Here is a 5,585-nt window from a genome sequence, read left to right on the forward strand (position 1 = left end):
GTGGTAGGCTTGATTGCCAACAACGACGAGACGGCCTACAGGGAGGAGGTGAGGGCCCTCGGAGTGTGGTGTCAGGAAAGTAACCTCACACTCAACGTCAACAAAACTAAGGAGATGATTGTGGACTTCAGGAAATAGCAGAGGGAACACCCCCCTATCCACATCGATGGAACAGTAGTGGAGAGAGTAGCAAGTTTTAAGTTCCTCGGCATACACATCACAGACAAACTGAATTGGTCCACTCACACAGACAGCATCGTGAAGAAGGCGCAGCAGCGCCTCTTCAACCTCAGGAGGCTGAAGAAATTCGGCTTGTCACCAAAAGCACTCACAAACTTCTACAGATGCACAATCGAGAGCATCCTGGCGGACTGTATCACCGCCTGGTACGGCAACTGCTCCGCCCTCAACCGTAAGGCTCTCCAGAGGGTAGTGAGGTCTGCACAACGCATCACCGGGGGCAAACTACCTGCCCTCCAGGACACCTACACCACCCGATGTTACAGGAAGGCCATAAAGATCATCAAGGACTTCAACCACCCGAGCCACTGCCTGTTCACCCCGCTATCATCCAGAAGGCGAGGTCAGTACAGGTGCATCAAAGCTGGGACCGAGAGACTGAAAAACAGCTTCTATCTCAAGGCCATCAGCCTGTTAAACAGCCACCACTAACATTGAGTGGCTGCTGCCAACACACTGACACTGACTCAACTCCAGCCACTTTAATAATGGGAATTGATGGGAAATGATGTAAATATATCACTAGCCACTTTAAACAATGCTACCTTATATAATGTTACTTACCCTACATATTCATCTCATATGCATACGTATATACTGTACTCTATATCATCGACTGCATCCTTATGTAATACATGTATCACTAGCCACTTTAACTATGCCACTTTGTTTACATACTCATCTCATATGTATATACTGTACTCGATAACATCTACTGTATCTTGCCTATGCTGCTCTGTACCATCACTCATTCATATATCCTTATGTACATATTCTTTATCCCCTTACACTGTGTATAAGACAGTAGTTTAGGAATTGTTAGTTAGATTACTTGTTGGTTATTACTGCATTGTCGGAACTAGAAGCACAAGCATTTCGCTACACTCGCATTAACATCTGCTAACCATGTGTATGTGACAAATAAAATTTGATTTGATTTGATTTGAAAAGATTTGGCATAGGTCCCAGATCCTCAAAATAATTTACAGCTGCACCATCGAGAGCACCCTGACTAGAGGTCGACCGATTATGATTTTTCAAGGCCGATACCGATTATTGGAGGACCAAAAAAGCCGATACAGATTAATCGGCCTATTTTTTTATTTTTTTATTTGTAATAATGACAATTGCAACAATACTGAATGAACACTTATTTTAACTTAATATAATACATCAATAAAATCTATTTAGCCTCAAGTAAATAATGAAACATGTTCAATTTGGTTTAAAAAATGCAAAAACATAGTCTTGGAGAAGAAAATTAAAGTGCAATATGTGCCATGTAAGAAAGCTAACATTTCAGTTCCTTGCTCAGAACATGAGAACAAATGAAAGCTGGTGGTTCCTTTTAACATGAGTCTTCAATATTCCCAGTAAGAAGATTTAGGTTGTAGTTATTATAGGAATTATAGGACTATTTCCCTCTATACCATTTGTATTTCATTAACCTTTGACTATTGGATGTTCTTATAGGCACTTTAGTATTGCCAGTGTAACTGTATAGCTTCCGTCCCTCTCCTCACTCCTCCCTGGGCTCGAATCAGCAACACAACGACAACAGCCACCATCAAAGTGGCGTTACCCATGCAGAGCAAGGGGAACAACTACTGGAAGGCTCAGAGCGAGTGACATTTGAAACGCTATTAGCGCGCGAACTAGCTAGCCTTATCACTTCGGTTACACCAGCCTCATCTCGGGAGTTGATAGGCTTGACGCACAACAAAGAGCTGCTTGCAAAATCCCCGAAAGTGCTGTTTGAATGAATGTTTACGCGCCTGCTTCTGCCTACCACCGCTCAGTCAGATACTTAGATACTTGTATGCTCAGTCAGATTATATGCAACGCAGGACACGCTAGATAATATCTAGTAATTTCAGCAACCATGTGTAGTTAACTAGTGATTATGATTGATTATTTTTGATAAGATAAGTTTAATGCTAGCTAGCAACTTACCTTGGCTTACTGCATTCGCGTAACAGGCAGTCTCCTTGTGGAGTCCAACAAGAGAGAGGCAGATTGTTATTGTGTTGGACTAGTTAACTGTAAGGTTGCAAGATTGGAACCCCCGAGCTGACAATGTGAAAATCTGTCATTCTGCCCCTGAACAAGGTGGTTAACCCACCGTTCCTAGGCTATCATTGAAAATAAGAATGTGTTCTTAACTGACTTGCCAAGTTAAATAAAGATTAAAAGGTGTAAAAAATATATATAGTTTTAATTAAAAATCTGCAAATCGGCGCCCAAGAATACCTATTTCCGATTGTTATGAAAACTTGAAATCGACCCTAATTAATCGGCCATTCTGATTAATTGGTCGACCTCTAACCCTGACTGGTTGCATCACTGCCTGGTATGGCAACTGCTCGGCCTCTGACGGCAGGGCACTACAGAGGGTAGTGCAAAAGGCCCAGTACATCACTGGGGCCAAGCTCCCTGCCATCCCGGAACTCTATACCAGGCAGTGTCAGAGGAAGGCACTAAAAGTAGTCAAAGACTCCAACCACCCTAGTAATAGACTGTTCTCTCTGCTACTGCATGGCAAGCAGTACCGGAGCGCCAAGTCTAGGTCCAAAAGGCTTCTAAATAGCTTCTACCCCCAAGCCATAAGACTCCTGAACACCTAATCAAATGGCTACCCATACTATTTGCATTGCCCCCAATTTTACACCGCTGTTACTCTCTGTTGTTGTCATTTATGCATAGTCACTTTAATAAGTCTACCCACATGTACATATTACCTCAACTAACCGGTGCCCCCGCACATTGATTTTGTACCGGTACCCCCTTGTATATAGTCTCACTATTGTTATTTTACTGCTGCTCTTTAATTACTTGTTACTTTTAATTTTTATCCCCAAAAAATGTAGCTGCATTGTTGGTTAGGGGCTCGTAAGTAAAGATTTCACTGTTGTATTTGGCGCATGTGACTAAAAAGACTTGATTTGAAGCTTAATGTACTAGGACAGGCAGTAATAGTTTATTAGCTTCCAAAACTCACAATGCCGACAAAGAAAAATCACACCAAAAAGCCTGACTTAACGAGTGAACGTTTAGAGTCTGAAGACAAAGGCGCCATGCTAGCTTCATGTGCTAGTGGTGGAAGCAGGCGATAAACACATGCAGTGCCGTTAGACCAGAAGATATCCTCAAGGCCAAAGATATGAATGCAGAATTCTCTGTCAAATTCGAAAAAACGTACTGTCTGTAGTTGACAACGTTATAGAGGAAGTCCAAGGATGTGCTAGGCAAATCTCTTAGGCTGAGGTACGCATCTCTGGAACCGAAGACAACATTATAGCCCTGCAGGCACTGCTCTTGAGGAATAGGTTGAATCGCTTAACTCTAAACTAGTTGATTTGGAGGGCCGCAGAAGGAGATCGAACTTGAGACTAGTACATCTTCCCGAAGGCGCTGAGGGGAGCGATGCTTGCCCATTCCTAGAGTGTTGGCTTCCCGAGGCTCTGGAAATGGAGCCACTCCGCTCTCCATTGATCATTGAGAGAACTCATTGGATTTCTGGCCCACGATCAGACCCCAATGCACCCCTGCGGGCTCTGATAAGGAAGTTCTTAAACTATAAAGATGAGATGCGCGTGGTGAATGCAGCCAGGGCAAAAGGGAGAGTACTCTACAAGAATTTTCAAGTTATGTTCTTCCCAGATCTCTCCATGGAAGTCCACAAGCAGCAGAAACGCTTTGACAGTGTCAAGCAGCGGGCTAAGGCTATCTGATATGGAATCATCTTTCCAGCATGCCTGGGGATCTCCCACGGCGATCGTTCCTACATTTTTGAAACACCAGCCGAGGCGGAGCAGTTTCTTGAGAAGCTAGGCAGAGGTGTGGAAGCGGAGCAACGCAGAATTGGCCATACCAACCTATTTTTCTGACATTTTTGGAACTGTTGCTTTTGGTTATGTCGAAACAAGTATTTAACGTTTGAGCCAGTTCACCGTGTTATAAATGATCTAGTAACATAGAAGCACTGTCTATTGAACTATAATAACATGGCCAGTTTACAAGTAAGCCTTATTATCATTTTCTGTAGCATGAAACTTTGCTTTTATGCATCGGAACATCCTGGTAGGGGTTTGTTTTATTTCGGCCTATAGGAGGCTAGATCATGGTGGCCTTATATTCTGGCTCACTCCTGGTATTTTGTTTAGTTCTTTGTTAAATGGTGAACATAATATAGTGTAATGACAAGTGGCGGGGCAGAAGGTGTACAGAGGGGGGAAAACCGCAGAGGAGGCTCCTCACGTGTGTGGATATGTTGAGCACCTTATACGGAGTGTCACAGAGAGGGGGAGGTCTGTTAGAGACTTTTTATTTTATTTTACTTTTAATTAACCAGGCAAGTCAGTTAAGAACAAATTCTTATTTTCAATGACGGCCTAGGAACAGTGGGTTAACTGCCTGTTCAGGGGCAGAACGACAGATTTGTACCTTAGGCATGTGTTTTTGTACAATGATGTGCTTTAAAGCGTCCTTTGTGTTTTTGTTTATGGTGGTAACAGAGGTCTATTGGCATGGTCACTTTGATAACTCTACCTACATGTACATACTACCTCAACTGGCCAGTGCCCCTGCCCATTGCCTCTGTACCAGCATCCCCACTGTATACATTGTTATTTTTTGCTGCTGCTCTTTAATTACTTGTTACTTTTATCTCTTATTCTTATCCATATTTTAAGCTGCACTGTTGGTTAGGGGCTCGTAAGTATAAATAAATACTTATTTTCCACCATAATTTGCAAATAAATGTGACTTTCTGGATTTATTTTTCTCATTTTGTCTGTCATAGTTGAAGTGTACCTATGATAAAAATTACAGGCCTCTCTCATCTTTTTAAGTGGGAGAACTTGCACAATTGGTGGCTGACTAAATACTTTTTTGACCCACTGTATATTATTATACGGGGTACCTTGCTGTCCGAGCAGTTGAATTTAATTGATGTGTATGGTCCGAAACGAAAATGACTCTAAATTCTTTCACAATTTGTTTCTAAACCTTTCCACACTTACAGGAAATGCAATTGTTGCAGGAGACTTTAATTGCACTTTAGATCCTGTTAAAGATCGCACCTCAGGTTCAAACTACTGATGTATCAAATACTTATGTCATGCAATAAAATGCAAATGAATTACTTAAAAATCATACAATGTGATTTTCTGGATTTTTGTTTTAGATTCCGTCTCTCACAGTTGAAGTGTACATGAAAGAAATTACAGACCTCTACATGCTTTGTAAGTAGGAAAACCTGCAAAATCGTCAGTGTATCAAATAATTGATCTCCCCACTGTGTGTTGTTCATCACCTACAGCTCAACCTTGAACATAGTGCCTTCC

At 42.0% G+C, this 5,585-nt stretch overlaps 1 protein-coding gene across 3 annotated transcripts in view; it reads right to left on the reverse strand.

Annotated features, from left to right (window-relative positions):
• Window positions 1-5,585, reverse strand: part of ccser2a (coiled-coil serine-rich protein 2a) — a 73,153-nt gene that overhangs the window by 57,037 nt on the left and 10,531 nt on the right. The window lies entirely within an intron of this gene.

The sequence above is a fragment of the Oncorhynchus masou genome, chromosome 23, assembly GCF_036934945.1.
Source record: "Oncorhynchus masou masou isolate Uvic2021 chromosome 23, UVic_Omas_1.1, whole genome shotgun sequence".
Classification (NCBI taxonomy): domain Eukaryota; kingdom Metazoa; phylum Chordata; class Actinopteri; order Salmoniformes; family Salmonidae; genus Oncorhynchus; species Oncorhynchus masou.